At 41.7% G+C, this 22086-nt stretch overlaps 1 long non-coding RNA gene across 1 annotated transcript; it reads left to right on the plus strand.

Annotated features, from left to right (window-relative positions):
* Window positions 1-15822: 15822 nt before the first annotated feature.
* Window positions 15823-17282, plus strand: LOC138956823 (uncharacterized). The gene is made up of 2 exons (XR_011452818.1): window positions 15823-15959; window positions 17087-17282. It is a non-coding gene; the product is annotated as an uncharacterized lncRNA (long non-coding RNA).
* Window positions 17283-22086: the final 4804 nt, after the last annotated feature.

The following is a 22086-nucleotide window of genomic DNA, read 5'->3' on the forward strand; positions in this document are numbered from 1 at the left end:
GAGTTTCCTATCTATCTAATATAGGTCTATGGTTTGGAGAAGAAAACATTGATAATAATTTTTATATTTTTAATTTACGGAACTTGTTTTTAATCCAAATATAACATATGTATATGTTTTTGGAATCAGAAAATGATGGAGAATAAGATGAATGTAAATTTGGATCGTTTTAGAATTTTTATTTTTTTTTACAATTTTCAGATTTTTAATGACCAAAGTCATTAATTAATTGTTAAGCCACCAAGTTGAAATGCAATACCGAAGTCCGGGCTTGACCAAACTTTCAACCAATTTGGTTGAAAAATGAGAGCGTGACAGTGCCGCCTCAACTTTCACGAAAAGCCAGATATGACGTCATCAAAGACATTTATCAATAAAATGAAACAACCCGTCTGAGGATATCATACCCAGGAACTCTCATGTCAAATTTCATAAAGATCGGTCCAGTAGTTTAGTCTGAATCGCTCTACACACACACACACACACACACACACACACACACACACACACACATACACACACACACACACACACACACACAGACAGACACACACACATACACCACGACCCTCGTCTCGATTCCCCCCTCTACGTTAAAACATTTAGTCAAAACTTGACTAAATGTAAAAACAAGTCGCGTAAGGCGAAAATACAACATTTAGTCAAGTAGCTGTCGAACTCACAGAATGAAACTGAACGCAATCCCATTTTTCAGCAAGACCGTATACTAGTAGCATCGTCAGTCCACCGCGCACGGCAAAGGCAGTGAAATTGACAAGAAGAGCGGGGTAGTAGTTGCGCTGAGAAGGATCTATAGCACGCTTTTCTGTACTTCTCTTAGTTTTAACTGTCTGAGCGTGTTTTTAATCCAAACATATCATATTTATATGTTTTTGGAATCAGGAACCGACAAGGAATAAGATGAAAGTGTTTTTAAATTGATTTCGAAAATTTAATTTTGATAATAATTTTTATATATTTAATTTTCAGAGCTTGGTTTTAATCCACATATAACATATATTTATGTTTTTTTGAATCAGAAAATGGTGGAAAATAAGATGAACGTAAATTTGGATCGTTTTATATATATATAATATATATTTTTTTTTTTACAATTTTCAGAATTTTAATGACCAAAGTCATTAATTAATTTTTAAGCCACCAAGCTGAAATGCAATACCGAAGTCCGGGCTTTGTCGAAGATTACTTGACCAAAATTTCAACCAATTTGGTCGAAAAATGAGAGCGTGACAGTGCCGCCTCAACTTTCACGAAAAGCCGGATATGACGTCATCAAAGACATTTATCAAAAAAATTTAAAAAAAACGTCTGGGGATATCATACCCAGGAACTCTCATGTCAAATTTGATAGAGATCGGTCCAGTAATTTAGTCTGAATCGCTCTACACACACACACACGCACAGACAGACAGACACACACACACACACACACACACACACACACACACACACATACACTACGACCCTCGTCTCGATTCCCCCTCTATGTTAACACATTTAGCCAAAACTTGACTAAATGTAATGAGAAAAAAACAGGCACAAAAAAGAACAAGTTTAAAATCACAACAAAACAGTCTAGTTAGTCGACAAAAATAGGTTTTGTTGGATTACAAGTTACATACACTTACCTTAAAGTCTTCTCCCAAGATTTGTGTTATATCCACATGAAAATCCACAAACACGACACTTTGACACACTTTCGTCTCCAAATATCCGTCGAATGAAAAAAAAAAAAACACGCACGTTACAAATTGTGAAGCTGTCTGTTCAATTTTACAGTTCAACCAGAGGACAATATTCCTTCCCTTCAAGTTTCATTTTCTTCCTTTCATTCTTCTTACATGCTTTTGGATTAGACTGCCGTTTTCGTCCATGCTTTTTGGGAGGTGTATCATAGACAGTTGTTGAAGGCATGGAAGGATAAGTAACACTGCTGGATGACGAGTCGCTGACATGATCGTCATACAAGTGTGACGGGAATGCCGTCAACACGATAAAGTTTGCAGCAGCAAAGGCAATCCAGAATAGAATCTGGATTGTCATTGCAAATGCCAGCTTTTCCCCGTATGTCATAATGCATGAGAATGATGTAGTTAGGATTTCCGTAAGGAATGAGTTGTAGTTTCGATATGGGCGATGGCCGCCATGTTGTTTTATCAGCAAGTTAGATGCTGGGAATAAGACGAAAAGTTAACAAACCTGTTATTGTAGCGTTAGTTGAATAGTTGAACGTTTTAAGCAGTAGGAGAAGTTATAATAAATATGTTCCCGGGTCATTAGAGCCCGTTTTAAAGCTCGGTAGGAGACACGATCGGCTTAGCGACCGATGAAAGTTGTGTTCTAAAGAACAACGGTCTGCCGACCGGAGCAGACGAAATGTTGATCTAATGGGCGATTGAAGCTCTTTTGAATAGAATAAAATTGTAGAGCAAGCAAGTGTATTGAAATGTTAATGAAACGATGTCTGCGGACATCGTAATTGTAGGGAAAGTAGGGATAATGAGGGATTATGTTTTACTGCGGATGATTCCGCGAGAGAGTCGGCCATTGTTGCTAATTTAGCCAATGCGAAACATCAGGACATTATTTTAGAGTTGCTAGGATAGAAGAGGTATAAAAGATCGGAGCGCAGAAAGGTCGTTAGGTTTTGCAGGATAAATTTGACAGAGTAGGGTAAATTGCTAGCAGTAAAGAATCTTGAGATTCTCTTTCATTCAAATAGGCAGAATAGGAGTACGTTTAGCTTCAAAGGACGATCATCACCACTCGGGCCAGTCGAATTGTCTGGTTCCGAGCGATCCAAAAGTTAGGTTAGGAGAAAAATCATCGTAGACAGATAGAAACTAAACCAAATCGGACCGGGTAGGTCCGACAAACTTAGGTAGTTAGGCGACAGTAAACCTAGTGGAAGTACATGTGCGTTGGTTAAACCCATTGCAGTCGGGTTCGGACATCGTCTTGTACATTCCTAAATAGGAGTAGCATTTTGAGATTAGGGCCAAAAATATCGTTGACGAGATAAGGGCCGAGGCCTGGGTCTCCCAAGGATCAAAAATAGCAGTAGGAAGTCTCAGACTATCCCTTTAATAAACCTTTAGCCTGGTGAGGAAAGAACTGTTCTTCCGTTTGCAGCCAGGAAAAATAAGTAGCATCCCTGTTGAAATTCTAGACACCCAACTTTAGCTAGTTAGGGAACAAACATATCCTGTATGGGATCAAGGATTAGTTAGCTAGGCGTCAGACTGCAGAACCTCATCTTAGATAGATTCGGGGGTTGGGAGAATAGGTATTTTAGATGACATCTTACTTGAGCGAAAGCGTGTGCCTGTAAGGTGAATTTTGTATCATGTAATTTGTATTTGACTTACCATTTTATGCTGGTCGTTTGACCGTTTTGATAAATAAACCTGCTCGAAATATTACAACCCATGTGTGGACTCCCTTCATGTTTGATCGGTGTTCAAGTTGATTGAGTTCCTGTTCAGTTTATAGAATTAATTGTTGACCAGTCAAGCCGGAATCTTAGGAAAAGCGAAGAGATAGCAATAGACTAGGGTTAGATTTGCATTGCACTAGGAGATAGGGAAAAACACAACGCGAGGTAACATCATAAAAGAAAAATAACATCAACTGCATGCACTAGTCTGCAACGCTGGGCAGAGAGAAACATATAGGCAAATTTATCTCTCTCTGTTCCTCTTTACAACTTTTACTAGTTCTCGCCGGCAATTAGCTTAGAAACAACAACATAGTAAGCTGTAGAATTAGGAGAACTGCCACAGATGGCGCCGTGACCATTGGATAGAATTTTGACTGGTCAAAAAGGGTCAGAATTGGACCAAGAACGAAATTTTAGAACAAAACATTTTTTTTTTAGCCTCTTTTTAGAGTAGAATAGTGAAATGTGATATTTAAAGAGATAGGGAACCCAGTATAACTTGAGCGTCTGTCAAACAGAGGGAGCGAAATGCGTAAAGAATGTATGATATGATGTAATGTGTTGAACAATGATGTGTCAGATCTACAAGTGCTAGGTAGGAAATAACCTGAGTAGAGGGTCTTATCGAGATGGAGAATGATGAAACGGGTATGTTGTCGAGTTATTTGTACCCGGCAGTGCATCTGGGTGGGTTATTCCTGCTATTTGGGGTTCTAAGGGCTATTTTTGGCAGAAAAGTAGATACGATAGAACAAAGATGCCAGGAAGATTTCCTACCGTGCGGAGAAACGAAGAATGACACATCGAAACACAATCACATAAATCCACAGAGAGAATCAAGAAATCTTTTCACATATCGTGCGCCGCAATACGCGCAGAAAGCGTCGGTTCATTCTAGCCAAGCAAGGTTTTATTCCTCACAAGAATATGGCTATCAAAGGACGAGAAGTGAGCTTGATCGTCAGCGCGAGTATGTCGAGCATGCAAACAGAAATGAAGAATGCGACTTCAGAGATTACTACGCGCGTTCCAAAATACGCACAGGTCAAACTGAGTGTTGCAATGACTGTACAACATTTGGTGACGTCAATAGACATGACGTAAAGTCTGGGGATTGCGGAGACTGCAGTACAGATTCTTATGGGGATGTCAGACAAGTTCCCTCGGAAAAGTATTATGGTCATGTCAGACGGGAATTGCACTCAGAAGTCTTTACACATAGGCGACAGACGGAGGCGGATAAGTTCGATGGGAGCACCAATGTGAACTCATACTTGGGGAAGTTCGAGCGAATAGCTAAATGGAACGGGTGGTCGTATGAGGAGAAGGGAATACAATTGAGGATGTGTCTCAAGGGAAAGGCGGATTCGATAGTGGAAAGGGTGTTGAAGGGGATGGATGGAGAAGACTACGAGTCATTGGAAAGGGTGCTAACTAAATGTCTCACACCAGTAGGCGCCATTAACATGTACAGGAATGAGTTCAAGAATAGAAGAAAAAGGCGAAATGAAGACATCCAAGAATTTGGACGGTCTATCCAAGAACTTGCCGAGAAGGCATACCCCGAAGACTATAACACCGGCCTAGAAGGTATCCTAATAGACAAGTTCATCGGGGGGTTAGACAACGCAGCAATGAGAGAACACGTGTTGTATGGGAAGCCAAAGACACTCGATGAGGCAATTGAACTTGCCCAAGAGACTGAGTTAGTACAGAACTACGAGGAGGGTCTGCTTAATGAGCAAAAGGGGGAAGAAAGAAACAAACGGGAAGAGGACGAGAACGCAACTACAAGTATGGAGGCTGTCCTGAGACAGATGAAGAAAACAATGGAAATCTTTGAGGAAAAGATAAAGGGTCACGACAAGAAAACACGGGGTAAGGAAAGCAGCCACGAGGGCAAAGAAAACTTACCAAAGGAGGCTGGATGTGAGGCCAGTAACTCAAACAAGGGTAGAGATTTCGATAGAAGATCTCAAGGGAATGGAACACGGGGGTTCGTTCGTTACAACAGATTTCCTTTTAAGGGAAAAGGTGGTTCCAGGTTTAAAATGGGAAAGGAGGAAGCGATGTCTCCTAAAGCAAACCAAGAAAGAGAAGCAAGTTTTGAAAAGGGTTCTTTGGTTGGATCAGTTGTTCAGAGGAATTCTGCCTCACCAGAAGGTGAGGATGTGGCTGATTCGGCTCAAGACAGTGTGATAGGTACGGGCGACAATAGTAACTCTGGGGAAAGAGTTGGGGAAGATTGTACCAAGATATCAGGAAGAGGGGTTGCGGTGGAAGAACGTGTTCTAGTGAATCAAAGTAAGGCGTCTTGGGAGACGCAGGATTTGACTAGTTCAGAAGTGGTGAAGTCAGCCCTTGGCAGTTGTGAGAAGAAAGGTCTTCTGATTGAACGTATTTCAAAACTTGATGCTTCAGGTGTTGCAATAGCCCCAGAGGTGGGAGATGATAAACGGGAATCACAGACACAAGTCAAAGACGTATCAGTTGCTCAGAGACCATCTGACTTACTCAAGAGTAGGGATGTAACTGATCCAGTCGATGATGGCCTACTAAGTACCGAAGAAAGCACTAACTCCAGGGAGAGAGTTGTAGTGGGAGAAACATGTGAAGCAGAACAAGAAACTGTAGACAGGGAAGGTACCCTTGTGGTACAAAATAAAGATTTGCAAGAGACAAACGAGACTAAAGCTAGTGTGACGGGACAGTTAGATCCCACAGAGACGAGAGAAACACAAGACTGCATCAGTCTTCAGAGAGACACGACAGAACAAGGTGGTTCTGACCAAGATGATTCGTACAGGTGCTTTTTACTTGTAACAGAGACAGAAAAGACTACAAAGACAGAAGAGAGATCAAGTGACGTGACTGATCTCAAGCAGGGTTACGAGGTGAAGGCCGAGACACTGGGCATTGTCAAAAGAGCAACAAAAGCCATTGTTGAGCTTGTTTGGGAGACAGGGTGGGTTTTGCCGGGTAAAATCAGACCACCAGTCAGACCTCCACCATGGCCACCTCCTGGCTTTTGGTCACATTCGGAAAGAGGAGCAACGAGGTTGCTTATCACTCTGGTATGATTCTGCTAGAGTTTTCTTGTGTTCATAACGAGTAGTGTCATTTGTCAGAGTCAAAGTGATGTAATCTCTCATATCGTTTGTCTGTACAATAAGGACAGTTTGGGCGAATGTAATTAAAGGGCACCATAGGTCAGTTGCTGTCACAGGTGATTATGTTTTGTTGTCTCAAAGTAAATGTTTGCGGGTGTGAAAGAGAAAGTGGAGTGATAGGAATTGGAAGTGGTATGAAGGAGAAAGGGGGGAAGTGTTAAGGTAGGATGTAGACTACGAAAGTCGGCGAAACGAACTGTGCGGAAAGGGGTACTTCGATATCCCTTTGCTTTCCGTCCCGTCAGTTCGTTGGAAAGTTGGTTACTCGAAACCGGTAATAGACAAGGTAAAGCCATGGAGGCTTAATAAGTATTAGACAGTTGGTTACTCAAAACCGGTAATAGACAAGGTAAAGCCATGGAGGCTTAATAAGTATTAAACAGTTGGTTACTCAAAACCGGTATTAAGAAAAGGTAAAGCCAGGGAGGCTTGAGAAGTATTAAACAGTTGGTTACTCAAAACCGGTAACCTTTTTCATTATTCATTGTCATGTAGTTAGAGATGAATTGATGTTGGGTTTGTTTAATTGCAACATGTTGAGCGAAACGATATTGTTTCTTGAATCGATAGAGTAAAACTTTATCGATAAAATGTTATATTCAATGTGTTTTATTAACCACATAGAATTTGGGTTGGGGGGAGTGTGACGGGAATGCCGTCAACACGATAAAGTTTGCAGCAGCAAAGGCAATCCAGAATAGAATCTGGATTGTCATTGCAAATGCCAGCTTTTCCCCGTATGTCATAATGCATGAGAATGATGTAGTTAGGATTTCCGTAAGGAATGAGTTGTAGTTTCGATATGGGCGATGGCCGCCATGTTGTTTTATCAGCAAGTTAGATGCTGGGAATAAGACGAAAAGTTAACAAACCTGTTATTGTAGCGTTAGTTGAATAGTTGAACGTTTTAAGCAGTAGGAGAAGTTATAATAAATATGTTCCCGGGTCATTAGAGCCCGTTTTAAAGCTCGGTAGGAGACACGATCGGCTTAGCGACCGATGAAAGTTGTGTTCTAAAGAACAACGGTCTGCCGACCGGAGCAGACGAAATGTTGATCTAATGGGCGATTGAAGCTCTTTTGAATAGAATAAAATTGTAGAGCAAGCAAGTGTATTGAAATGTTAATGAAACGATGTCTGCGGACATCGTAATTGTAGGGAAAGTAGGGATAATGAGGGATTATGTTTTACTGCGGATGATTCCGCGAGAGAGTCGGCCATTGTTGCTAATTTAGCCAATGTGAAACATCAGGACATTATTTTAGAGTTGCTAGGAAAGAAGAGGTATAAAAGACCGGAGCGAAGAAATGACGTTAGGTTTTGCAGGATAAATTTGACAGAGTAGGGTAAATTGTTAGCAGTAAAGAATCTTGAGATTCTCTTTCATTCAAATAGGCAGTATAGGAGTACGTTTAGCTTCAAAGGACGATCATCACTACTCGGGCCAGTCGAATTGTCTGGTTCCGAGCGATCCAAAAGTTAGGTTAGGAGAAAAATCATCGTAGACAGATAGAAACTAAACCAAATCGGACCGGGTAGGTCCGACAAACTTAGGTAGTTAGGCGACAGTAAACCTAGTGGAAGTACATGTGCGTTGGTTAAACCCATTGCAGTCGGGTTCGGACATCGTCTTGTACATTCCTAAATAGGAGTAGCATTTTGAGAATAGGGACTAAAAATATCGTTGACGAGATAAGGGCCGAGGCCTGGGTCTCCCAAGGATCAAAAATAGCAGTAGGAAGTCTCAGACTATCCCTTTAATAAACCTTTAGCCTGGTGAGGAAAGAACTGTTCTTCCGTTTGCAGCCAGGAAAAATAAGTAGCATCCCTGTTGAAATTCTAGACACCCAACTTTAGCTAGTTAGGGAACAAACATATCCTGTATGGGATCAAGGATTAGTTAGCTAGGCGTCAGACTGCAGAACCTCATCTTAGATAGATTCGGGGGTTGGGAGAATAGGTATTTTAGATGACATCTTACTTGAGCGAAAGCGTGTGCCTGTAAGGTGAATTTTGTATCATGTAATTTGTATTTGACTTACCATTTTATGCTGGTCGTTTGACCGTTTTGATAAATAAACCTGCTCGAAATATTACAACCCATGTGTGGACTCCCTTCATGTTTGATCGGTGTTCAAGTTGATTGAGTTCCTGTTCAGTTTATAGAATTAATTGTTGACCAGTCAAGCCGGAATCTTAGGAAAAGCGAAGAGATAGCAATAGACTAGGGTTAGATTTGCATTGCACTAGGAGATAGGGAAAAACACAACGCGAGGTAACATCATAAAAGAAAAATAACATCAACTGCATGCACTAGTCTGCAACGCTGGGCAGAGAGAAACATATAGGCAAATTTATCTCTCTCTGTTCCTCTTTACAACTTTTACTAGTTCTCGCCGGCAATTAGCTTAGAAACAACAACATAGTAAGCTGTAGAATTAGGAGAACTGCCACACAAGGATTGACAAGGGGGCGTGTGGGTTTCGGCATCTTCTGTTGATCCAGGTAGGGGAGGGGGCGTGTGGGTTTCGGCATCTTCTGTTTATCCAGGTAGGAGAGGGGGCGTGTGAGTTTCGGCATCTTCTGTTGATCTAGGTAGGAGAGGGGGCGTGTGGGTTTCGGCATCTTCTGTTTATCCAGGTAGGAGAGGGGACGTGTGGGTTTCGTTGATCCAGGTAGGAGAGGGGGCGTGTGAGTTTCAGCATCTTCTGTTGATCCAGGTAGGAGAGGGGGTGTGTGAGTTTCGTTGATCCAGGTAGGAGAGGGGGAGCCGTGTGAGTTTCGGCATCTTCATTTAATCCAGGTAGGAGAGGGGACGTGTGAGTGTCAGCATCTTTTGTTGATCCAGGTAGGAGAGGGGGCGTGTGAGTGTCAGCATCTTTTGTTGATCCAGGTAGGAGAGGGGGTGTGTGAGTATCAGCATCTTCTGTTGAGTCCGCTGGCACATGGGGACAAAGACGGAGAGAAGTGTTTTTTTCGGAAGGCTGCTGTGAAGTCCCAAACACTTGATATGCCTTCTTTTGGCGAGACAGCCATCGTAATGTTCTGGTTGTCCCGTTGGCGCCAACATTGCTAAGTAAATGAGACTTACTTCATCGTGTTTCACAGATGTAACTGTCGGTGTCACGTCCCATGTAGCAGGTTCTTGTTTGCTGGTAAAAATTTTCACCCTTCTCCCTGTGAGGTTTGCCAAAGCAAGAGGAAGCGCATCATTGAATTTAAGATTCCAGGTACCTGATAAAAGCATATTTGACACATCCTGTATCGCAAAATCCGCGGACGAGCAATCAGGAAAGTATTCCATGTAGATATGAATGTTTTGCACAATATGCTGACACAAGGTTTCCCTCAATGTCACTTCATCGTGTGCAGCCAAGTGAAGGCTGGCTGCTTTAAAGAAACAATTCCCATCTGCAGAGACCTCTTGACGCTCCATTCCATTAACTTCAAGTCGTCGGTTCAGCCTCTCGTTGTTAAAGCGAAGAGCAAGTTGTCGCAGATTGTTCTCTGTTCTACTCGCATCGATAGCAGCGGATAGGGCAGCTTCCTCAGCACCTATGCACACAAAGTCAATAACCACTATGTTATCAAAAACCGACTTTGACACCTCTCTCTTCTCTTTCTCTCCCTCTCTTTCTCATTTCATCCTTATTAATACACTAACAGCATTGGTAGCAATCAAAACATGTGGTTTGTACTTTGTTCACGTTCCAGAAATAATGAAACATAGTACTTAACATAATAACTATACTCATGGTGTAAACAAAACCACAATCCGTATCATTTGTATCAGTACTCACCAGTATTTGATGGAATATCAGCATCAGCAGATAATAATGCTGCCAGAGTCTCCTCATCACTGTCAGACCATAATGATTCATCGTCCATCTTGGTTGCACAACACTGCAAACAATGGGCGCAATATACTGGATTATTCTTTTATTTCTTACATTTCTTAGTATTGAACTTATTTCATGGATATAATGAACTATTACAACACCAGCAAATTTCATAACTTGGAGAGAGAGAGAGAGAGAGAGAGAGAGAGAGAGAGAGAGAGAGAGAGAGAGAGAGAGAGAGTGAGAGAGAGAGAGTGAGAGAGAGTGAGAGAGAGTGAGAGAGAGAGAGAGTGAAAGAGAGAGAGAGGGAGAGAGAGAGTGAGAGAGAGTGAGAGAGAGAGAGAGAGAGAGAGAGAGAGAGAGAGAGAGAGAGAGAGAGAGAGAGAGAGAGAGAGAGAGAGAGAGAGAGAGAGATAATCATGTGCATAAGACTTGATTTTCACAACAAAACTTTATAAAATAAGTCACATAATAAAAACAACTTTGATTTAGATATGCCCATATAAAAATATTGAAAGTTATTCAGAAGTTCAAGGGAAGAATACTTGTGTGGGTGTTGAACACCTAACGGTTGCATATAAAGTAAAAAATTAGAAGAATTAGAATACTTACAGAAAATCGTGAACAGGTCCAGACAATATTGTGAGTTGTTGTCTCTTGGTATGAGCAAAGACAAACTGAGAAACTTCAGTGAAGTGGAGTGAATAAGAAACAGGGGAAACCCTGCCCGGCGTGGGAAAGTAAGCACCGAATCAAGATTGACCACTTGATGGGCACCACATGTCGGGTTGTGTATGCAGGGCATGCCTCACAGGCTATCCTCTCCTGCTACAGCAAGACTTCACCATTCCAGGCAGTACAAGATATCTCTCTCATCTATGATTGTTCTATGCTGTGTGGTGCTAGAGACTGACAGTTTGCACAAACTAAAACCCTGTAAGGCCTGGTGTCTGGTTGTGGCATAAAACTTCTCCATGCTTCCTTACAAAACGTTCAGGCCAGAAGGATACTGCTGTAGGTATGTGTCTGTGTCATGTAGAAACCCGTCAATCTTCACAAGTCAACAACCATATTTCCCATTTTTTTTTTTAAGATATAGTGTCCGCGCCGCCATTTTGGAGAGTTTTTTTTGTCGAATTCGGCCGATTTGAAGATTTTGGGGAATCTAGTGTACCTTAATTAAGACGCACCTGGCCCGGTTTGCTCAATAAAGCACCACAAGTATGCTAAATAATTAAATCAAAATGAGTTTTTTGACGTCTGCTCTCCACCATTTGAAGATTAAAATTGGCCGTCATAGACTGGTTTTCGTCGCGAGCGCGTGCCGTTAGCATGACGACTCAAAACAATGGCGGATGGGATAGCCGCTCAGGGACAAGCCCGCAAGTTTCAGTAAGAAATCGACTCCATGTACACTACTCACAAAAAGTTAAGGATCACTATGAGAAAACAGGTGCTCAATAAAATCAGTTCGCAACTGTTGTTTATTTATCAGTCAAACCAAATTGTTATGAATTCTTGTTCAGCTGTAAGTGAGCAATGTTGTGTTAGTGGGAAAATTGCACGGGATTTTCTACTACTGAGCTTGGTAGCAAAAGAAAAAGCGGAAACTTGCGAAAAAGGACCTTGTTTTGGACCGTTCATCCCGAACACATTGCACAAGCCACATGGAAAAACCATTATGCATGAGCAAGCACTGCTGTTTATGTGTGAGATGCTGTCACTTGTTTGGCTTTTTGAGAAGACATACCACCAGTATAAGGCATTATCTGACAATGCCTCCACGACGAAAATTGAACGAGTTTGAGAGGGGACGAGCTGTTGCATGGTTCCAAGATGGTGTCCCAAAATGAGAAGTGGCCAGGCGACTTCACGTGTCCATCTCGGTCATTGTCAGACTGATTCAACGTTTCACAGCCACTGGGAGGGTCCAGGAAAGACGCAGACCTGGGCGACCAAAGAAGGCAACTCCACGTGAAGATCGTCTCATTGAACGACTAGCCTTGCAAACAAAAACAGTCTCTTCCAGCATTATTCGAAGGCAGCGGAGGGTGGCTACTAACATCAACATCAGCCAGCAGACCATACGGAATCGCCTTCATGGGTTTAACCTCCGTTTTCGTCGCCCAGCTGTACGGTCACGCTTAACTCCAGCCCATAGGGCAGCACGCCCCGTCTTCTGAAGACGTCACGTGAGGTGGACACGTCAGCAATGGTCCCAGGTCCTGTTCAGTGATGAATCTCGCTTCACCCTGAACCACAACGACGACCGACTGAGGGTCTAGAGGCGCCAAGGGGAACGCTACATTGACACCACTGTCCAAAAAAAGGTGGCCTTTGGTGGAGGTTCTGTAATGGTCTGGGGGGCCTTCAGCCTTCACCACAGAACACCCTTGTTTCATGTACAGGGTAACCTGACTGGCCTCCGATACCGGGATGAGACCCTTCGACCGCTGGCTGTGCCTACACTGCAGCAGATGGAACCGCAGGCTGTCCACCAGGATGACAACGCTCGCCCCCACAGGGCAAGGGTGGTCAACGACTTCCTGCAGCAGTCTGGAGTCAACAGAATGGAGTGGCCAGCATGCAGTCCCGATCTCAACCCGATTGAGAACCTCTGGGATGAGTTGGATCGCAAAGTGAGGAGCAACCTCCCCCCTCCCAGGGTTGTCCAGCACCTCTACCAGATGCTGCAGGCTGAGTGGCAGGCGCTTCCACAGAGGATCTTCACCACCCTGGTGAACTCTATGAGGACTCGCTGCGTCGAGTGCCAGAACAGCCAGGGCGGTTACACACGCATTACTGAACTTTTGGGAGCATCTGAATGCCATGTCTTGTGGTTTCAACGACTTTGTGAAATTAAATTTCGATACGTACACACTTTGATAAAATGTACAGACCAAACGATTGCTCAAACTTGAAGGAAATGTTGTATCGTTATCACTAAAGCATTGAATTAAACGCTTGCCAAATACCAACGCATTGGCTTTCTTATTTGGAAAGTTATGAATTTGTGTGCAAGTGATCCTTAACTTTTTGTGAGTAGCTTAGTTCAGAAAGCAGCCGACTGACTCCGAACGACACAGAATCACGAGAAAGACACGCTCGGCGCACGAAATGCAAAGTTATCATCAGCAAGCAGACGGAAAGCTGGATTCAACTGAGTGTTTTACCGTTCAGTGTGTGCCGCGACGTAGCTCTATCCTGCTACTGGAGTTGTAAGTATTAAATAAAGCGAGTGTTGTCGTGTATACTTTGGAAAGACCTGGACACATTTTGCTGCCGTGTTGTATGTGTGTCTGCTGGTGTGTAGTGCGAATGAAGGATCAATCAAGCGGCCGAATGTGTCCAGTTTTCCTGTTTTTGTTTGAACACGGACACAGTGTCAGTGTGTGTGTTTGCAACTACGGTGCGTGTGTGTCTGTGCACTGCACAGGAGCTTGTATCAAAACGCCGGTCGATCATCGTAGTAAGGGTAAGCATGCAGAAGTAAATAATGATCGACCGGCGGTTGAATACAAGCTCCTGTGGTGCACTGTATATGAGACAGAGACTGACAGAGTAGCCAGTCTGTGAGTAATCCCCCTAAAAAAAAATTGAGATGGAAAAAAGTAGGGTCAGTCAGCACACGTGATACTGATATTTTAACGCTTTATGGGCAGTTGTTTCTTTGCAGTCTTTGGAGGTTGTGCAACAGAACATGTTATTTATAACTGACATTTTATATTGTCAGTGGTATGAGTTTTTCTGTCCAGTAAGAACTATGATTGAAGTTTATTGGTAAAGCTTTGTGAAAGGGTTACTTTTAATGAAGAACACATTCTTCCTCAGTGTTCATTGAAGCAAACACTAAATGTGGCAGAATGTCATTCATCCTTTCTTTTTGACTGCCATTTTAAGTGTCGCTGTGCATGTTCAAAGCTTCATGTTCAGAACTGATGTTGCTGTAGAACTATGTAATTGGCCAGCCTTTGGTTTACACTTAGTGGTTTTAGATGTTGCTATAATTACTATAACAATTTTCTGACATTTTCAGGGACCAAGCACCCGGACATCAAACATTCTTGCAATGTGTGGCAATAATGGCATAACATATTTCAGACAAAAAGATCAGTAAGATGAGTTTAAATGTTCATAATTTTGGTGGAAGAATATTATTGTTGAGTGATTAAAAGTTATGGAGTCTTCAAAAAGATGTAGTTAGAGGATAAGACACTGTAGACGTTTAGAAACAGTATTTTCTTCTTCATGTTTATAACAAAACTGCAGCATGTGTCTTCAATTTCTGAAGATGCATTATAACGACAGTGGCACCCCCCTTTTAAGACCTCAAACAATCTGAGAAAATCAGGTCTTGAACAGGAATGAGTCTTAAAATGGGGGTAATTTTACAGACGTTCTGAACAGAAAATGTGAGAAAACAAGGTTTTAAAAAGGAGGGAGTTTTAAATTTGGGGTCTTAAAAGGGGGGTGAACACACATCCAGTCAGTCAGTCATTGATACTGATCCAATCCATAGGAAATGGCGTAAGTGCATTATACATGCCATGGAAATCATGATGATTTTACAGATAAATACAATGACAATTGAAAGCAATTTGCAGCCTAGTGTCTTATTATCTGATTATCTTCTGTCTATTTTTATCATTGCACCTTTGCTACAAAACTCGTGGTTACAACTTGACCAAAAGTCAATTATTATCAATAAACTAAGCAACATGCGCACACAAAAACATACTCAATTGTCGAGAACAGTGTCAGTTTTATTCCATGTAGATCTTAAATGCAAATGTACACATTTTCAGAAACAAGTCTTAGAATTCTGCATTTCAATCATACAAGATGTGAATAACCCACACCCATGATTTGTATTACTTCAACAAGGTATAATTATGGCTTGGCTTGCTGCAACATGTCAACGAGCACTCTTCAACACATATTTGTTCTGCACAAGGTTTACTAGACCTGTCAATTCAACGCATTAATCAAGATACTTTCAGGACCCTTCCCCAGACTTTATTGTTCATGTCAGCTGTTCTTTGTGCCAGATTGTGTATCCCTTTTGACTGACAATAATGCTGCAGAGGGAAATACTACAGTGGAACTTGTAAAATTCTGAGAAAATCAGCTACGTCTTAAACAGGGGGAGTAAATTTACAGAGATTATAAACAGAGAATCCAAAAAAACAGGATCTTAAAGAAGGGGGGGGGGGGGAGGGGGGGCTGTAAATAAGGGTTCCACTGCACAGCTAAAAGTGATCTTTCTCTGCAGGTACAATATAGTGTCTACAATACAAAGATGGTTTGCAGTGGAGGTTGACGTTGCAAAGTCCTATGCACACATCACTGAACACAAAAGGCGGAGCAGCAGGGAAGTTTTCTACAAGCCAGAACCCCCAAGTCTATCTAATCCCACGGTCTACACATCTGGTCCCCACAATGCCCTCCATCTACCAAGGAAATTGTTTTACAGCAACAGTCACAATAATTGTAGGTGCACCTTTATGTCTGCTCATTTGAGTTTATTTTATGCAAAGAATTGCAAGTGAAATCACATGTATATATACCTGTAACTCCAATTATCCCAATACCTACACGAAACTATACTGAGACTAGAAATTAAAATGAGGAAAAATATTAGTACTGTAAACTGCCTTTTAAGTGTCCATCCGCTTTATGCACAGATTTTGCCCAAAGTATGGGTACGTTTACTAGGTACTGTGCCTGTGCAGGATCAGTTCCTCGTTAGAAATGGTGATATTTGGTATCTTGGTGTGAACATTTTAATAGGAGATGTATCTGTGCACAATTAGTCACCCTGTAAGTATCTTTCGCCTGATATGCAAGTGTCTAAACAGAAGAAAAAAAACACTAAAAACCCAACAAAAAATTCACTGAGAGTGAATGAACACACATCCAGTCAGTCAGTCATTGATACTGATCCAATCCATAGGAAATGGCGTAACCAAACACTGGTCGTTTCACATGCTCCCTTATCACTAAAACCAGACCTCTTCAACTTCCGAAGACGCTCTCTCATCTCCATCTTCTTTTCACAGGGCTATCCAGATACTCCAGTGACCAGAGTATTAAATAAACATTATAGTTGTCTTTCAGCATTCCCTAGAATGACAATGTCACTACAGGGTGCATAACTGTGCACATAATTTAAACAAAAAAACACACACACACACAAAACACACAACATAATTATGTTGACGACACTGATCCAAATGTTGGAAGATGGGCGTTAACTAGGTACTGAGGGCGCTTAAAACGTAGTTTATGGTACATTAAAAAAAGCAAAAAACAATGTGCTTTGAGAGATAAAACATACACAAATTCAGAACGGTGCTAAATAAGAGTATGGTTACACCAACCCCCAACGAAATGTACTTCATATAACACCACACTTCAATACAGGCGACTAGGACGAAAGTCAATGTACTGGCCAGTTGGATCTAAATTGTCATTCCTATGACCCATACACAGCAACTGCACATGGCGACTCTTACACCTTCACCCAAATAGCCAAATATGTATGTCCACAATGTAAGCTGTGTGAATGTTGCGTATCTTTTTGTTTTATTGATATTCCCATCCTCTTCTTCTTCCAGGGCGAGGGCACCTCCAATTTCTTCTCTGTGTGTGGGCCAGTGGGAGCCTGCTGTCATCAAGCACCAGTGCCTTGAAGTCCTGGAGCATAAACAGAAAACCACCCATAACTAAAGACGCTTGATTCAGAATCAAACTTCAAATAATAAACATGAACCAAATGCAAGAAAAAGTGTGAAAATAAAAAGTAAAAGAATAGTATTTGTAATCTATTCATCTATGTAATGGGGTGCAGGTGTGAGTAAAAGGTGTGTGTGTGTGTGTGGTGGTGGGGGGGGATTTACTTGTAGGCATAGGCTTTCAAGATTGTTGGCATTCTGACACACTCACGGCAGTTTCTGCTATTAGGTTTAGTTCACAGGCACAGCCGGAATCTGACCCCTTTATCACCCCTTCCTCAGTGCCAGGCCACCAGCGGTAATTAATCACCCATCCCCCGGTTCAGCGCTGGCTACACAGTAGTGACTGTACAACCGCGCGATAGCATCACCCACACAAGCCATCTCAGCAGTAGAAGGCTAGGAGAAAAGCTCCCTTCTACAAGCAGGCCAGAGTGCGGCCTAGCTCAACCTCTCGGCAGCTACGCACTGCTATCTCTGCCTTGCGAGTAAGCTGTGTGTTTTGAAAACACTTCTATCTTGTTAGTTCTCTTGAATTACGATGTCAGCATGTGTGTTATTTACACATAGCCTTGTAGTCAAGACCATAAACTTTCAAACGATACTAAATATGACCACTATGCTGTAGGTGTGCCACTGCTGTAGCCTGCTGAAAGAAGACAGACAGAGAACAGTACACACGGCACAATGTAATTAATGACATGTATTTGAGTGGCTACAGATCGCGCCACGGTCAACTTTTGAAGACAGAACAAATTAAAAACAAATCTGCAAGGTTAATGTTAACAGATGTTCATGCTGACACTTTGAAGACTTTTACCTTGTGTGTGTGAGGTATCTTTTCTTGAGCCCGCTTACAGGTATCCAAGTAGGAAAACAGTATTCCAAAATGTCAGCACACGGCAGTTGTTGTTGTTGTTATAGCTAGTTTTACTTCCATGTATCTTGGGGTAGATTTAAAGAAGGCTGTTCACATTATACTGACACCAGCAAACCAGGGTCGGCAACGGGATAAATGATATGGACACCCACTGCCCAATGCTGGATTCGAACCCGCGACCTTTCGATCACGAGCCCACGCGCTCTACCGACTGAGCTATCCACGCTCCCAGCACACGGCAGGTTTTTATATTTAGTCAAGTTTTGACTAAATATTTTAACATCGAGGGGGAATCGAAACGAGGGTCGTGGTGTATGTGCGTGTGTGTGTGTGTGCGTGTGTGTGTGTGTGTAGAGCGATTCAGACTAAACTACTGGACCGATCTTTATGAAATTTGACATGAGAGTTTCTGGGTATGAAATCCCCATACGTTTTTTTTCATTTTTTTGATAAATGTCTTTGATGACGTCATATCCGGCTTTTCGTGAAAGTTGAGGCGGCACTGTCACGCCCTCATTTTTCAATCAAATTGGTTGACATTTTGGTCAAGTAATCTTCGACGAAGCCCGGACTTCGGTATTGCATTTCAGCTTGGTGGCTTAAAAATTAATTAATGACTTTGGTCATTAAAAATCTGAAAATTGTAAACAAAAATAAAAATTTATAAAACGATCCAAATTTACGTTTATCGTATTCTCCATCATTTGCTAATTCCAAAAACATATAAATATGTTATATTTGGATTAAAAACAAGCTCTGAAAATTAAATATATACAAATTATTATCAAAATTAAATTGTCCAAATCAATTTAAAAACACTTTCATCTTATTCCTTGTCGGTTCCTGATTCCAAAAACATATAGATATGATATGTTTGGATTAAAAACACGCTCAGAAAGTTAAAACAAAGAGAGGTACAGAAAAGCGTGCTATCCTTCTTAGCGCAACTACTACCCCGCTCTTCTTGTCAATTTCACTGCCTTTGCCATGAGCGGTGGACTGACGATGCTACGAGTATACGGTCTTGCTGAAAAATGGCAGCTACTTGACTAAATATTGTATTTTCGCCTTACGCGACTTGTTATAACTGCAGCGGATGTTTATAAACAGTACACATGTACATACATCACAGTTTTTGTCATGGTTATCTCACTGGGCGAAAAGTCACGTTTTGGCACTATAACGTGGCATATAACATGAAACATGAAGTTAATCAACTGAATTTTGTGGCATTATACCTGTGCGATTCACATCAAGTTAGAAAAACTGCCGTAACGCAATAAAATCCCTGGGATTTTAGCGGGGTGCAAAACACGGTAAAACATCGAGTTTTGGTGTCTGCGTTTTGGACGTTTTCGCTACGTTAACGCACGGCGATTCACGTCGTGTTAAACGCGTTTCAGCAGTGCGCAAAACACCACAAAACCTATGGAGTTACGATAAGTTTTTCTGGTTTCTAAAACTTGATGTTAGAGTGTTGTTTTGATGGATTATTCTGCGTTTTAATCAGCCTGGTGCCGAATACCGGCCGCCTCTCGGCGAGTCTGCAGAATCAGACGATTATCGGCTCCCTCTCTCTCTCTGTAGTTTCTCTCTCAGCACGGTCACACACACACACACACATACACACATACACACACACACACATTCACACCGTCACTGCACACGGCACACACACATGCACACACACACACACACACACACACACACACACACACACACACACACACACACACTGTGACTGACACTGACTGACCGTCACACACACACACACACGGGCACACAGTGACACACACACACCCCTTGAACTGACACACACACACACACACACACACACACACACACACACACACGCACACACAACTGAACACACACATACACACACTGATCATCAGTTTATAAATGAAAAAAAAATGCAGTGCATAAACATTTTTGGGGGGTATCTCTTATTTTCTCTATATGAGCCTTGTCAGGTGTACAGGAGAGTAGGCTATGCATTGCCCGTGCGTTGAGCAGAGAAAGTAGGTCAGTTCTAAGCTGACAATTTAGTGGAGCCAAATTGTAGTTTCCTTCTCTATTGTCATGCAACACTTTTGCTTGGGGCCCTAGTCGAGTTAATCGTTTTCCCATGTGTTGCTGACCACACATAGGCCTTTGTTCTACTTCCCCCCACCCCCCCCCCCCCCTCCCCGAAACATCCGTCCGAGATGGTGGCTACTGACTGGACTTGCAACTTTCTCAACTTGTAGTACGTACAGTACAAACCATTGAAACTGAATTGACTCGAATTTGAGTTTTGGGATTTCTCTTGCTCTACCTTTTCTGATAATGTTTTACTCACCTCGTGTTTAGATGCAATACATAATGTCTCTTTACATTTAGTCAAGTTTTGACTAAATGTTTTAACATAGAGCCGGGGGAATCGAGACGAGTGTCGTGGTGTATGTGTGTGTGTGTGTGTGTGTGTGTGTGTGTGTGTGTAGAGCGATTCAGACCAAACTACCAGACCGATCTTTATGAAATTTTACATGAGCGTTCCTGGGAATGATATCCCCGAACATTTTTTTTCTCTTTTTAAAAAAATACCTTTGATGACGTCATATCCGGCTTTTTGTAAAAGTTGAGGCGACACTGTCACACCCTCATTTTTCAATCAAATTGATTGAAATTTTGGCCAAGCAATCTTCGACAAAGGCCGGACCTCGGTATTGCATTTCAGCTTGGTGGCTTAAAAATTAATTAATGACTTTGGTCATTAAAAATCTAAAAATTGTAGAAAAAAAATGTATAAAACGATCCAAATGTACGTTCATCTTATTCTTCATCATTTTCTGATTCCAAAAACATATAAATAAAAATATTTTTTTTGTTATCAAAATTAAATTTTTGAAATCAATTTAAAAACACTTTCATCTTATTCCTTGTCGGTTCCTGATTCCAAAAACATATAGATATGATATGTTTGGATTAAAAACACGCTCAGAAAGTTAAAACGAAGAGAGGTACAGAAAAGCGTGCCATTCTTCTCAGCGCAACTACTACCCCGCTCTTCTTGTCAATTCCACTGCCTTTGCCACGAGCGGTGGACTGACGATGTTACGAGTACACGGTCTTGCTGAAAAATTGCATTGCGTTCATTCTGTGAGTTCGACAGCTTGACTAAATGTTGTATTTTCGCCTTACGCGACTTGTTTTGTTTTAGGATCGATTTTGATAATGATTGAGAAAGGAGAATAGCCGGTGTTAGTTTTACAGTCGGTTTTATGAAGTTTGAGTAAAGAAGTGCGTGGTTTTTACCCTCCCTTTCGTTTTCCTTCCCCTTCTTTAGTTTGCTATTATTGTGCCTAAGAGCCGAAATGGCTGCACTCTAACTCATCTTTGATCTCCCAAAAGACTCCATAAACAAACTAGTGTATCAAGAGGCTGGCTGGCTGCCCCTCGATAAAGAAAGAAGACTAAAGTCGGCCCAGTACGTATCAAGAGCAAGTACTTTTGACAATGCTGTGAACGAAGAGCTCACTGCTGAGTTCGACACAATAACCTCGGCCTCTTACCAAAACCTAACAAGTCGCGTAAGGCGAAAATACAACATTTAGTCAAGTAGCTGTCGAACTCACAGAATGAAACTGAACGCAATGCCATTTTTCAGCAAGACCGTATACTCGTAGCATCGTCAGTCCACCGCTCATGGCAAAGGCAGTGAAATTGACAAGAAGAGCGGGGTAGTAGTTGCGCTAAGGATAGCACGCTTTTCTGTACCTCTCTTTGTTTTAACTTTCTGGGCGTGTTTTTAATCAAAACATATCATATCTATATGTTTTTGGAATCAGAAACCGACAAGGAATAAGATGAAAGTGTTTTGAAATTGATTTGGACAATTTAATTTTGATCATAATGTTTATATTTTTTAATTTTCAGAGCTTGTTTTTAATCCAAATATAACATATTTATATGTTTTTGGAATCAGAACATTATGGAGAATAAGATGAACGTAAATTTGGAT

The sequence above is a fragment of the Littorina saxatilis genome, unplaced genomic scaffold, assembly GCF_037325665.1.
Source record: "Littorina saxatilis isolate snail1 unplaced genomic scaffold, US_GU_Lsax_2.0 scaffold_310, whole genome shotgun sequence".
In the NCBI taxonomy this organism is placed as follows: domain Eukaryota; kingdom Metazoa; phylum Mollusca; class Gastropoda; order Littorinimorpha; family Littorinidae; genus Littorina; species Littorina saxatilis.